The 15624-nt window shown below is 39.9% G+C and overlaps 1 pseudogene; it reads left to right on the plus strand.

Moving 5' to 3' along the window:
• LOC137095617 (sorting nexin-29-like) overlaps positions 1–15624 on the plus strand; it is a 177057-nt pseudogene that overhangs the window by 64214 nt on the left and 97219 nt on the right.

A 15624-nucleotide genomic window follows, 5' to 3' on the forward strand; every position in this document is an offset into this window, starting at 1 on the left:
AGGATCGGAGCCAGGACAAAACCATGCCCCCGAGACCCATCCCAGAGAGCCGTCCCAGAAGGATACCATGATCGATGGTATTGAAAGCCGCTGAGATGTCCAAGAGAACCAACAGGGTCACACTCCCCCTGTCAAGCTCTCTACGGAGGTCATCCATCAAGGCGACCAAGGCTGTCTCGGTGCCATTGCCAGGCCTGAAACCTGACTGTGACTGGTCCAGGTAATTGATGTCATCTAGAAAACCCTGGAGCTGGGAGGCAACGACCCGCTCCAGCCCCTTGCCCAGAAAAGGGAGGTTGGAGATTGGTCTATAGTTGTTCAGCACTGTGGAGTCAAGGGAGACCTTTTTGAGGAGTGGACAAACCACAGCCTGTTTTAGTCTAGATGGAAAAACCCTCTGCTCCAATGATGCATTAATGATCAACACAAACCAGTCAACCAACCCCTCCCTGGCTGATTTAATTAGCCAAGACGGGCAGGGGTCTACAGCCGATGTGGTTGCCCTCACAGCACCAAGGACCTCCTCCATGGTCTCAGGAAGAACAAGCCTAAAAGAATCCCACCAAATTGGACAAGCAGATGCCTCAATCACCTCTCCTGGCACTGTGATGAAATTGGAGTCCAGCTCAAGGCGTATCTGAGCAACTTTACCTGCAAAATGGTGTGCGAACTCGCGACACCAAGTTGTTGGGTCATCTAAGGTCTCCTCCACTGCAGGTGGATGAAGGAGTTTCCCAACAATCCGAAACAGCTCCGATGATCTATTTGCTGCAGACGCCATACGGGCAGTCGTGAAATACTCCCTGGCTACCCGTATAGCCGCGGTATATGCCCTAAGAGAGGCTGTAGCCCATGCTTGGTCAGACACGTCTCGAGATTTCCTCCAAATGCCCTCTAGCCCCCTTCTCGTGTGTTTCATCACACCCAACTCCTCGGTGAACCAGGGAGATGGTGTGTCTCGACGCGAGATGGGGCGTTCGGGAGCGATTGTATCTATCGCCCTTGTCATCTCCCTGTTATAGTGATCGACCAAGCCATCGACAGGATCGCCAGGCTCCATGGCAGGAAGAACCCCAAGACCATGACACAGGAAGGATGTTTTGTTCTTCCACTCTGACCCTTACACTGTCCGCCACAAAAACTAGGTCGAGTGTATGTCCAGCCTGGTGGGTGGGTCCAGATATAATTGGTGAAAGACCCATGGTCGTCATGGTGGCCATGAAGTCCTGAGCTGCACCATTCAAAGAGGTCTCAGCATGGATATTAAAACCTCCCAGCACAACCAAGTGTTGGGAGATCAAAGCCGAATTGGAGACCATATCTGCTAGCTCAGGCAGGGAAACTGCTGAGTCGACGGGTGGGCGGTACACCAGCAGAAACCCCAAGCTATCATGATTCTAAATTACCATCTGCCAGCTGCAGAAGGCGACCTTATTGGGATCTGCACTCATTATTCGCCAATGCATCACACAGTCCTAGACACTTGGGAAGTGTCCGACGTGTGATCCAATTCAACAGCCAGTCGAGTGTCTGCTGTGGACTCATCTTGTTGTGTTTCAAATAATAATAGTAATAATAATAATAATAATAATAATAATAATAATAATTTATATTCAGCCATATTTCCCTACAGGATTCAGGGTAGATTACAGCACACTAAAAAACATATAGAGGTAAGTATTCAATGCCTTGCCACAAAAGTAGAATACAATTAACACCACCCAATCTCAACAATAGACATCAAACAACCAAATACAACCTAAAATCACACTAACAGTTACATAATAAAATTATATCTAACCATAAAAATATGAAAATTATTTCAACCATAAAAACATGAATCTTCGTTTAACAGGTTCCTGAAAGTTCATTAATTTTTTTTTAGAAATATTTAAAAATTCAAGGTTGGCAATTGCTATAATACCTCACAGCACCAGGCCGATCTGCCAAAGCTAGAGGACAATGGAAATATCTGACCAAAGACAAAGTAGCTGACTGTCATTCCCTAGTTCTCCTCCTCTCCATTTGCTAAAATGCACAAATAGGTTTTGAATTGTTTTTTGAAGGGGAGGAGTGAAGGGATCATTTTAACCTCTTTAAGGAGGGCATTCCAGAGGTGAGGGGTGATTGCGGAGAAGGCTTTTTCTCTCATTCCCACCAATTGAACTTGAGACAGAGGTGGGTCCGAGAGTAGGCCTCCTCCATTGTTGGCAGTGTCCAAGAAGGTCTATAAGAGGAGATGTGGTCCTCCAAGGAGCCTGGGCTAGAACTGTTTAGGACTTTAAAGATAATGACCAGTACTTTCTATCTAGCCTGGAAGCAGACCAACAGCCAGTGGAGCTGCCGCAATATGAAAGTTGTCTGCTCCCTGTATGGAGCTTCAGTTAGTAATTTGGCTGCTGATCTCTGTACCAGTTGAAGCTTCCGAACTGTCTTCAAAGGCAGCCCCACATAGAGAGTGTTGCAGTAATCCAAGTGGTATGTGACTAAGGACTACCATGGTCAGGACTGGCGTCTCAAGGTATGGGCACACAAGGTTTAACTGTGCAAATGTTCTCCTGGCTACCACTGATACCTGAGGTTCCAGGATCAGCAATGAGTCCAGGAGCACCCCCAGACTGCAAGCCTGTGTCATCAAGGGCAGTGTGACCCTATCCAACACAGGCTGTAACCCTGCACCCTGGTCCGCCTTCAGACTGACCAGGAGTACCTCTGTCTTGTCTGGATTTAATTTCAACTTGTTAGCTCTCATCCAGTTCATCACTGATGACAGACACACTGGTACAAGATCAGGACAACATCCCTGGCATTGGGTGGAAAGGAGTAATAGAGTGTCATTTGCATAAATTTGACACCTTAGGATTCTGGTAAGTCACAAACCATTTCAGAACAACAACAGCAACAACGTGAAAATACTTTTCACCAGCAATCTCAGAGCAAGATGGGAGCAGTAGGGAGACTTAGCATAGCACGGGAAAGATTCTTCTTTGGATTTTAATTCCCAGAATCCTCCAGAAGATTGTAGGTAAATAATGTGGACCGGAGAGATGCATTCCATATTTTGTGAATAGAAAGAAAACTCTCAAATTAGTTGAAAATAAGATCTAACACTTACCCAGTTATCTGAGACAATTTCCTGAATCTGTGTGTTGCTAGGTGGGTACTGACAAATAATTTATCTTTATAGCTCATTCTCAAGAGATGGTTAAAAACTAGCTTTTTCCAAGCTTTGGCTAGCAGTGGACAATAATTTAGCAACTTGCCTCTGATTCCCGTGGAGACCCATTCAGTATATTTCTTGAGCATATCTTCTGCTCTTGATTCTCAGGTTCTGTAGAGAAAATTATCAGATGGTATCAAAATGAATTTAACTGTGTTTAGTCTTTAGTTAAATATGTTAGGGCAGAATGACTGTTCATTGGACACAATCCAATGCTTGATGTAAGCCATGGAGAGAAGTGTCTTTGGCATTTGATAGTTTTAAGTGTTGACTCAAAAAGAATATCTTTTTTCTTTCTTTTGCTTTTTTCAGCTGAACTTCGGCAAGCCAGCATAGCCATGATGAACAGAAAACATAAACTGCAAGAGCAGAACAGGTAAAAAAAAAAAGAATTCAGAATGGCAGCATATTAAGACAGTTGACATGGAGTTGGAAAGACCCGATTTCAAGTTCCTGGTTGGGTAAGAAGGGCACTGGGTGACCCTGAACCAGTCTCACAGAATCCCTGCTAAATCTTAAAGGGGCATAGTCTGCTCTTTGTTTTCCAAAAGGGAAGAAGTAAAAATGGTTCCTCAAGAACAGTTACTCATCTCCCAGGGCAAGTTCGACTTATTCATCTAAAATTAGTTAAAATTGTTTGACCATTGTATTGCAACTCCCCAGAGCCCTAACCAAAAAAAAGAATTCAGAATGGCAGCATATTAAGACAGTTGACATGGAGTTGGAAAGACCTGATTTCAAGTTCCTGGTTGGGTAAGAAGGGCACTGGGTGACCCTGAACCAGTCTCACAGAATCCCTGCTAAATCTTAAAGGGGCATAGTCTGCTCTTTGTTTTCCAAAAGGGAAGAAGTAAAAATGGTTCCTCAAGAACAGTTACTCATCTCCCAGGGCAAGTTCGACTTATTCATCTAAAATTAGTTAAAATTGTTTGACCATTGTATTGCAACTCCCCAGAGCCCTAACCAAGATCTCCAATGATGGGAATGATGGGAATTGTGGTTCAACATCTGAAGGACCATACAGTTGGCAAACTATTCTAAAACATTTCATCCAGAGTTTTAGCATACCCCATTGTTATGTGATGATATCCACATCCATCACAGATCTAGGAAATGCCCTGAACATAAGTAAATGCATTTTATTTGTTTATTTACTTTATTTCTACCCTGCCCTTCTCACCCCGAGTGGGACTCAGAGCCGCTTCCAGTTTTGGCAAATATTCAATGCCACAATTATACAAAAATCAAACAATACATAACACAATAACCATTAAAATCAATAAACATATAAATTAAAATTAAAACCAGTTAAAGCATGCAACCATATCACCAGTTCCGAAGTCATCATCCTGATTACTTCTTACATTGGTTCCATGGGAATCTATTGCACTTTAATTTCTACTCACCAATGGTCTGCTTCTACAGGCAGGATTTAACTTTTTTCTGAAAGACCAGGAAGGAGGAGGCCGATCTGATGTCTCTGGGGAGGGAGTTCCACAGCTGACAGGCTACCACCGAGAAGGCCCTGTATCTCGACCCCACCAATCTGCAAATGGGATGGGACTGAGAGCAGGGCCCCAGCAGATTTTAAAGCTCAAATTAGCTCATAGGGCGAGATACGTTTGGACAGAGCTGTTTAGAGTTTTATAGGCACTTTGCTTGGTAGCATACTGGCAGCCAGCATAGCTGGCATAACAGGAAGTTGTGTGCACTCTATACGCTGCTCCGGTGAGCAATCTGGCTGCCGCCTATTGAACTGCTTGAAGCTTCAGGCAATCTTCAAAGGCAACTCCACGTAAAGTGCATGGAAGAATGGGTTGGACAGGAGGCCCATGCGGTCTCTTCCAACTCTATGATTCTATGACTGCAACCTATCAAGGCTTTCAATTCCATTATGGTATTCCTCCCCCTGTTCTTCTTAGAGAGTATAGATGAGATGACCCAGATTAGTGTCAACAAAGCTATGCTCTCTCTTCCTCAGTTCTTTGAGAAATCTCCTTGATGGTGAAATGGAGCATTCTGCAATTCTGCGTCAAGAAATCGACAGTCTGAAGAAGAAGGTTTTAGAGCAAGAGGAGCTCTACAAAGCAAAGATCCAGGCCTTGGCAAGGTAGGGGAGTGGATGATGTGGCATAGTAATTGATGCTGGGGAAGGCTCATAACAACTTTTCCTTGCGAGTATTCTCCACCCAAAACTCAGGCATTTCTACAAAACTCTGAACTCTTCAATCTGTGTTTGGGAAATGACTGTGTATCAGAAGTGAGCAGTCTTTAGTCTCCCAGGTGTTTTTGGACTTCCAACAAGCCCAGGATAGAATAGCCTATGGTTGTCTCTGGAGGTCCACATTTTGCTCTGTTCATAGTATTGGTTGCTCTGTATATCAATCATAGCCACGGTTCTCTACTAGTTGTGCTTCAGGCATATTATTAGAGCTCATTTTTCTGTCAGGATCTTCACTTTTGTTGCCTTTTTGGTATAATTTTTATTCAATTTTTTAAAAAATACAAAATTACAAAGATTTGAGAAAAGAGAAATACAAATACATAAATACAAAGGAAAAGAAAAGCAAGCAAAGAAAAAAAAGAATAATGAGTTTGGGGGGGGGGGGAGAAAAAAACATAAGAGGATTTCCACTATTTGAAGTGATGCTATGTAAAAGACGAAGGAAATATTTTCCTGCTGCTGAAGAGATTAGAGCTTGAACCAGTGGATTCAAATTACCACAAAAGAGATTCTATTGAGACATTTGGAAAAATATATTGAATGTTAGAGCTGTTCAGCAGTGGAATAGACTGTTTTGAAGGGTAGTGGACTGTACTACTATCTTTGATTTTTCAACAGAGGATATATCGATATCCTTCAGGAGTGCTTTAGTTGTATTTCTTAATTGTCAGGATCCATTATTACAAATCAAAATTTCAGCTCCATGATTGTAACTCCCATACATCAATTGTGTTTTTAAAATATAAATATGCTAGAATTTGCTCCGAAGTGCATTGCCATCTATTTCCTTCTCCTTTATACCTTTCTTGATGAAGAAACAAAATTATTTCTTCACATTCTTTCTATTTGCAGAGAAAATGAGGTGCTGAAGGTACAGCTAAAGAAATATGTTGGAGCTGTCCAGATGCTGAAACGAGGTCAGACTGTGGATGGTGAGTGTCATATTGTTACAAAGCTTGCCTCCTGGCATTTCTGATAAAATGAGTATGCTTGATGGTACACAATGTATCTCTAATGGATCGTTGTCAAAACATAGTCTTGAAAAACGTATAATTTGTCAGTACAGAACATTTTTATCCAATCATTTCAGATGACAAGGGAGGCAATTTGCCATTCTTACATTTTAAAATTACACATGATAAAAGAGAAATTGGTGATTTAGTCTTGCTAGTTGTGTTTATGTATGGCATAACAAGGCAGCCTGCCTTTGTCTTGCAATTATCAATATTAGGTCCGTTTATGCTTAATTTTAAATCCATACAGGAACCAATACCCTTTTCTCCAACTAAGGCAATGCCTCATTCTTTTGTCTGACAAAGCTTGCTTTGTCTGTAGTGAACTGAGCTATGATTTGTCTCCAGTTCTTTTCTTCTTTTCTTGACTTAGTGGCAAACCCTGTATGCATTTGACAGGACAGTTGTGACTATTTGTTTTCTGTTTGGAAGTATTCCTTAGCATTCAAGGGTCGCTATTTTTGAGAAGGAAAATACAGGCAGCCTCTCAAGTTACAAACATCTGATTTAAATACAAATTCAGCTTAAGAACAAACCTACAGAACCTATCTTGTTCGTAACCTGGGGACTGGCTGCACTTAGGCCTCTGGTGGTTTTGGATCAATTGCAATACATTCAAACCAGTATGACTCTAAGGATTGTGAAGGGTTACAAAGATCCCCTAGTTTACACCACCATCATCATCACCATCCTCCTCCTCCTCCTCCCCATCATTTTGTAAAGATCATTCAACCTTTAGTAGAGCCCCCGGTGGTGCAGTGAGTTAAACCTTTGTGCCAGCAGGACTACTGATCGACAGGTCAGTGGTTCGAATCCCGGGAGAGCAGGTTGAGCTTCCTTTGTCAGCTCCAATTCACCATGTGAGCACATGAGAGAACCCTCCCACAAGGATGGTAAAACATCAAACTTCTGGGCATCCCCTTGGCAATGTCCTTCAAACTTCCAATTCTTTTACACTAGAAGCAACTTGCAGTTTCTCAAGTCACTCCTAACATGAAAAAAAAAAATTCAACCCTCTGAGTCTTCACAAGTCTGCAGTGTGGAGGAAGGGACAGAAATATCCACCCCATCATGTGAGTGAATATTTGTATTAATGGACCTGAGCTTTAGTATGAGCCAGAAATGGGGAAGATATAACTATCAGTCATGTGCAGTCCCCAGCCCTTTTCACTTTGAACAACCCCAGACCCAAAAAATTGCCTCTGCATGGTAAAAATTGCAAAAAGCTGTCTGTTTGAGTCATATTGTCCCTCTTAAGACCACATCAATCCGGAATAGGTCTTCACCATCATTTATCAATCCACCTCTAAGACTCTACCTCTAGAAGACAATCATACTTGAACACAAGTCATCACTCTTGACTGCAACTCCCTCAAGCCCTTCCCAAACTGAAGGATGTAGTTATTTTTAACTAAAAATGCAAGTCAACATGGGTTAATGGTTTGACTTTTGGATCAACAATCTGGGAAACCAGGGTTCAGATCCTCACTCAGAAGTTTTCTGGATGCCATCGGTGAGCCTCAGGGACAAATCACCTCTGAACAAATCTTGCCAAGAATCCTGTGATGGGATAATATTATTTATATTTGTTAGTACTCTACTTTTCTCCTGGACCAGGACCCAAAGTGACTCTCAGCCTTCAAAACTACACAATTTTTAAAAATGTAAACATTAAAATAGATTTTTAAAATACCATCATTATAAAAACAAGGAAAATGTTAAAATCAGTTCCTGACCTCATGCAGTACCCTTGGGCTGTTCTGTAAAACTTTCTAAATCCGTTACCTGCTTTTTTTCAAGGAAAAATGATGACTGAAGATAGAAACACCTGGAATTTTGAACAAATGAGTAATCTCACAAATTCCTGTCTTTGTTAAGAGACAACATGGGGCAGTGTGGGATGGAGACCTCACAAATCTGGGTTTCAGATTTCAGTTATGCTTGTTGGATTACAAGTGAGCCATTATAGTTCAGATTAATTTTCTTCATAACATTGTTGTGAGCATAAAAGGGCATGGGGATAGGGGAGGAATGTTATTTTTCTAGCAATACTATATGTTTTTATGAACTCTCCTTGTAGAAATGCAATTTATTTTGGCATAGCTTGGTTTGTAATAGACAATTAAAGCCATTTAGCTTGATGAAAGAATCCATTTTAGTGGAAATGAAACATCTGGCTTTATTGATACTTATCAAACACAACTGTTCCATTTTTCAAATTTTCTTGGGGATGCCTCTATGGGGAAGGATATGATGTCTCCCTGCACTTTGAAATCATACAACTGTTTTCCACTGTGCTAAAGCTTTCTGAAGGGCCCGCTGGTGGGGCAGCGGTTTAACCACCGAGCTGCTGAACTTGCTGACCGAAAGGTTGGCGATTCGAATCCAGGGAGCGGGTTGAGCTCCTGCTGTTAGCCTCAGCTTTTGCCAACCTAGCAATTTAAAAACATACAAATGTGAGTAGATCAATAGGTACTACTGCTGCAGGAAGGTAGCAGTGCTTCATGCAATCATGCCAGCCACATGACCTTGGAAGTGTCTACGGACAACGCTGGCTCTTCAGCTTAGAAATGATGATGAGCATCGCCCCCTAGAGTCAGATACGACAGGACTTAATGTCAAGAGAAACTTTTACCTTTACTTAAAGCTTTCTGTGGGCCACTTGACCAAAATGTTTGGACTACTAGTGGTCCCTGACCATAGTTGACAACTCTGACCTTAGTGACTTAATATGGCTTTACCTCTGATTTGGATTACGTTCTTTATTACATTTGACTTCCACTCCAATATATTAAATTGCATTAAAACCTATCTTTTAGGACTGCTTTTAATATGGGATATCATCATTAATTTCTATTATATTCCTGGTCACTGGTTGCTGAATTGATTCAATATAGTTTTAATGCTGTTTTATGCCTGCTGTTTTAATTGTGTTATAATTTACTGTCCTATATTATTATGCTTTAAACTGCATTTTTGTTTTTTGTTGGTGAATTTTGTTGTATGTTTTGGGCTTGGTCCCACTTGTAAGTCACCCCGAGTCCCTTCGGGGAGATGGTGGCAGGGTTTAAAACTAAAGTTAGTATTATTCAAGTTATTAATAAGATACTGATTTTGTGACTTGCGTAATTATTAGAAAGGGGAAGGGTAACATCAGCTGGCTGTATGCTGCTGTGCTACAGTTATGTAAATCAGGGAAGGATAAGAATAGAAACTGAGTGGGATGGTCAGATTTAACAGAAGAAAAAAGGGGGCGGCTGTGAGAGTGGCAGCAAAGCTTTTAAAAATGAATGGTTCTGTTCTATGCCTTCTGGTTTCCTTTAATCTGCTGTGGGGTTCATTTCCACCACTAAGGCTAAGAATGCATTTGATATCTTGATGTCTTATAATACGTGTATTCCAAAGGATGTTTTGTTTAATAGTGGCTTATGCAAGGGAATAACTGTATTCTGACAAATGTGATTGAAAATTGCTTTAAAGAAGGTGCTGGGCTGCATGACCTCTCTTCCCCCTTGATCACCAAGAACTCAAATAGAATATGGTATATGAATACACAAATGGTTTAGTTTTCCAAATTACGTTGGACTCCATGCAGGGAGAAAACAGAGTTTACAATAGATAAAAAGATGGATGGATGGATGGATAGATATGGTAGCTAGATATTTGGGTGGGTGGGTAGATATATGGGTGGGTGGATAGGTAGCCTGGTTTCTTGGGTATGTTTGACCTGCTGATTCAAACAATGGCACCAGTTTTCCCCACTCAGCTCTACTTTTTGAGATACAGAACCTATAACAATAACAACAAATTATTTGTTACCTACCTCTCCTAATGGCTTGAGGCAAGCTACAACACAATCAAAACATGTCAACATAAAATATATACAACAAAAATACATATATCAAAACACAGGGCACTAAGATACAGCAGCAGTATAGATGCCATATATCACTCTTCTTCACTCTGCTTACCCATAAGAAATTGGTCCTCCATAGGTGATGCTATTCTTGACAGCGCTTCTCTTCAAGGTTTTAGGAAGGAGACAAAATCGGAACAAGAAAGGTGGTCCCTTAGTTGATCTGTTTAGGGCTTCAACTGTTAAAATCAGCACTTTTTCAGAAAGTTGTGGGCTCATCTTCAATGGAGGTCTTTCAAGAGAAGTCGGGAGACCATCTTTCCAGAACTCTTTAGGTGTGTATTTTGTCACAAGCATGCCATTTCTTTACAGTAGTGATAGTGTATTGGTGTTCATGATCTAAATCCAATTCTGCTCCCATCTAGAGTAGAACCATTGACTTGGTTGCTAAATAGCAAGTCAACACTTCTGTGAAACCTGTGGATTTCGGTTAGCTTGAGACTGTCAGTTGGATGTAGGTCTGTGTTACACATTTGATCTTTCCTTGGAACTGTTTTTTAGTCTGCTTGTTATGAAATTTTAGATTAACTTGAAATGCTAAGTCTATGCAGCGCCTATCTACAAACAAAAAGGAGAAAGCTTCCTTTTAATACAGTACTTCCCAAGCTTTGGTCCTTTGTGTGTTTTGGACTTCAACTCCACCAAATACCAACCATCTTACCAGCTATTTGGAATTGTGGAAGCTGAGGTTCAAAACACATGGGAGGACCAAAGCTTGGGAACCACTACTTTAATAGCACAGACATTTGACCGTTGAGCCCAATACTGTCAACACTGATAGGCAAGGATTCTCCTGTGCCTTGGGTAAGGTTGTTTCCTACTCTGCAGGGGCTACTTTTCCTATATTCTAATTTTTCTAAAAGCATTCATTGGTTCCCTTTGCATTCCTTGTTCACCCCCAAAAACCTGTCTGAAACACTGAAGTGGAAAATAGAGAGAAAAATGTTCCAGTCCCACTGTTGTTGAATATTAAGTGCACTGTCACCCTTCTTCTTTGTTTGGAGATATTGGTATCACATCTGGGATTTTATGCTTGCAACAAATGTTTTCCCTTAAGCCATGAACTCTTACCTGCATCTGTTAAAAGAAGAATTTTCCAAATTTGGCATTCAGTTACCAAGAGTTTATCTCCTAAGGATGGGCATACAGCTGTTATTTTTGTGTTTATGTTGACAGTTCCTAGTGGTATTGGTCTCCAGCAATAATATGCCTATTAGGATAACTGTGGCAGTCATTAGGGAGAAAATAATTATAATTTAAATGAATTTAAGAAACAGAAGGTCCTACCTTAGTTCTGGCGATTAAAAAGAGATTTTTAGAGTAAGGGAAAATCAGCAGATGGTATGAATCAATAAGAGGTCGGGGTGGCTTGTTCCATAAACAAATATTTGAAGAAGCCGAAGGTTGACTTTAGGCTAAACATAGAACGTATGTTTATACGTAGACCTAACGTATAAGGTAAATCGATATTATTGATCCAAGACTGGAACATCTAAGGTCTTATAGTAAGAAAGCGCCATCTCCTGTCTATTTGATGTAAATAGCAGGTAATTTCAGACACATTATATAAAATGACCAATTCCAGGAAAACAAGATATTATGAAAATAATTACAGAAGAATTAATAAGGAAATTACTTTGAATAAGTTTTATGTTAAAAACAGATATATATGAAGTTATGATTCATTTTAAGATCTAAGAAAATTAGGAACATGTCGTCTGGGGATAAGGCTAAAGGTTGATGGAAAGACAAATATTTGGGGTCATGATGATTTGCCAAAAGTGTTCTTATATAAGAATTCTGTTAATGATTATGTATTGTGTACATGGCAGAGTTGGTATACGCATGTGCAAACTGGTAATTCTATCTATAAATACTGGGCTAACTTGGACAGAGCTTTGTGCTTCATCAGCCATTTTGGGGAAGCTGAGCACCCTTACCCCGGGTAAGAATAAATACTGGAAACTTGCTAAGCTGTCTCTGTCTTCTTCCTTCTCCACGGATCTCATGGAATCCTGGTAAATGGTTGCCCTGCTGCAACTTAACTATTCCGAAGCTGGGGAGAGTGTTGGAGCTGACCCATTTTAATGTATTTTCTACTAGCAGATTGGTGCCAACCTTGTAGGTAATTCTTTTTTTGGCCCCAACGGATAATTTATCCATGGCTGGGCAGAGATGGCTGTCAACGGAGGAATGTGGAGTATCTTGAGACAAACACAAGCGAATTCGAATTCCACAAATAGTTCAACTGTCTGGGCTGCAAGATTGACATGCCACCTGCTTCCTTCCACTGTCTAATTGCTGAAATTCATTTTTGTGACATTTAAAAAGAACTCCTTACCTTGGTTTAACATCAGCATTTGGAGATTCAATATGTTTAACATTCAATATGTTTAATATTTTTCTTAGCTGTGAATAAAAGCCCTTCCCTTGTTTCTGCCAAAATATTTTTTAACTTGTTGCTTGCAATAAGTGTGGTGTAATACTTGCTGAGAACAAACTGCTTATATCTTTGTATGCTGGTTTCAATGCATTTCTGGCCTATGTTAAAGCGGCTTTGTACAACTTTGATGGATTGATTGTGTGATAGGATTTTTCAGGATGGTTTTGATTCACTGATTATATTGCACTATCCACCTTCAGACATTGCTGGGTTGCTATCTCTTGAGGAAATGTATGAGTAACTCATCCATGATATCCAGTCTTACATTTACAGAAATGTCTTTAAACTTCTTTCTTTGGAATTGTCAGACTCAAAAGTGAAAGCTTCCTAATTATAAGACATACTAGTATTATAAGGCTGAGAAAACTTCATCTTTATTGTACTTTACATTTTGACCTAAAGCCTGAGCGAAATTCACGAGAAGGTGGGATTGCAACCCTCATCTTCTGATCTAAAAACACAGATGTTCTTCTAGAATGCTAAAAAGTTCTATTTATTGTTTTAATTTTGGTATTGCAGCTAAAACCTTAAAATTGTTTCTTCAATTTAAGAATATGTGAGTGAGTCTTTTTTGCTGTATTAATTTCTAGTGTAAAATAAGCATTTGTACATTTTTTGTTTTCAGTGTTGACCAGTCTTTGGAACACAGAGAGTGAATTTACCATCCCAGAGTAAAAACAAGCAGAGAATAATGAAGAACTAGCGAGCTCATATGAAAGAAAACTGGTTGAGGTAAGAATGGAAATAAGTAAAGTCAGAGAATACAGGTGGTAAATAGCTTCCAAATCTTGCTAGTATTTAATTGCATTTTTAATCCTACCTTGTTTCAAAGGTTGAAATAACTCTGTTAGAAACAGAACGTTAATGTGTTTCAGGTTTTAGCATCTGATTTGGTTTTCTTGTAAGCACAAACAGAGAAGAACTGAGATATTTAAAAACTTGTTTTGCTTTGGAATTCAAAAGAAGTGGTGGAGAGGAGACTTACTAAAGAACTGCAGTACTATTTAGTGAGCTGCAATCAGTTTACATTTCTTCCCCTTTTATTGCTGTAGCCTTTCATGTCCACATTTTTTGTTGGAAATAGCAACCTTCTACAAGTTTCCTATACTAGTTATTTGTTATGTATGTAATTCAGATTGCTTCCTGTACTGCATATGCATATGTGAATTGTACATAATTTTCCTTAACTCTGTGTTGTGGGAGGGGCTGCATACCATGTGACCAGATCTGGAACTGTTCCGATCTCAGACTCCATTTTAGAAGTCAGTAGAAACAGAATGCTTTAGAGCAGTGGTTCTCAACCTGTGGGTCCCCAGATGTTTTGGCTTTCAACTCCCAGAAATCCCTGATAAATGGGCTGGGATTTCTGGGAGTTGTAGGCCAAACACTTGGGGACCCACAGGTTGAGAAGCACTGCTTTAGAGACTCCCTTAGACTTCCGGACTATACAGACTCTATTAGACTCTCAGAACAGAGAGATGCTTTAGACTTTGGATTGTTGATTATAAGAAAGATGTCCTGTATTATTTGCACAGAGAAGCCACTTCTAACCTATATGTAACTGGACTGATAAGAAATATACCTGTATGCTGAATACATGAAGTTTGTGAGTAAACCAGATATGTTACTTTTAAAGAAGTCTACTTATTTTGGTCTCTTGAGAGCATAATTTAAAGCAAGATGTTTTAAGGGAGAGTAGATGTTTTAGGGAAACTGAAAAGAACACTTCTGAAACTTCTGGTTTTTGTGCATTGGCATATCTTTGTTCCTGACACCTCAAAGAGATATCTAGGCATATCAGTCTAACAGCTGAGAAACCCAATTGCCTTGCACGAATGCTAGTGGATATTTACCACTAAGGAGAAAGTTGACTTGAGGGAGGTTTTAACTTTTCTCAGGAAGATCATATTTTAGAAAGGTTACAATCTCTAACTGGCTCGTGCCTTTCCAAAAGATGCTGATTTTCTCAAAAGGTTTCTCTAGAGTGTTTCTCATTTCTTTTTGTTGTTGTTGCTTTTATCCAGTTGACTTTGACTTATGGCAAGCCAACAAAGGAGATAACTCCAAGCCACCCTATCATTAATAGCCCTGCTTTGGTCTTGCAAACACAGGGCTGTGGCTTCCTGGATTAAGTCTATCCATCTGTAGTTTTTATCTTTTCCTTCTGCTTTTAACTTGTCAATTACCACAATATTTTAGAATGAGTAACATTTTACAATGTAACCAGAGTATGGCAGTCTCAGCTTGGCTTCTAGGGAGAGCTCAAGCTTGAATTGCTCTAGGATTAATTTTTCTTTTAGCAGTTAAATTGGCAGGATTTTATTTACATTTGATAGCAAAAGTTCAAAAGTAACAAGTTGGAGTGAGGTTTTGCTTTGAATGGATCTACTCCAAATAAATCTGAATATAGTTATTGCTTACATTTACAACTGGATGAATTTCAATGTGTTCTTCTTTCCCCAAACACTGGCTTTTGTGTGCAGTTGCTAAGAATGTAAGACAAATATTAATAGTTTTTGGATCACATCTTCCAGACAAGCCCGACTTTGTTGTCAAAATTTCACAACTATTAAACATCTTGGATGGACTAGTGAGAAAAGTCATTAGAGACCGTTCTATGTTTTGCCAGAAACATTGATTGGAAAACATGGGGCTAAATAAGGTTTTCATTGAATTGACAAATAATCATGATGGTAAACAATATGCTTGTTCCTATTCAATGTTTGCCATTTTGTGTTGCATATTGTGTATTTCATATTGTGCATTTCAAAGCTGCACCTCGTCATTGGTTTATGTTGTGCCATATTG

Source organism: Anolis sagrei, chromosome Y, assembly GCF_037176765.1.
Source record: "Anolis sagrei isolate rAnoSag1 chromosome Y, rAnoSag1.mat, whole genome shotgun sequence".
Classification (NCBI taxonomy): domain Eukaryota; kingdom Metazoa; phylum Chordata; class Lepidosauria; order Squamata; family Dactyloidae; genus Anolis; species Anolis sagrei.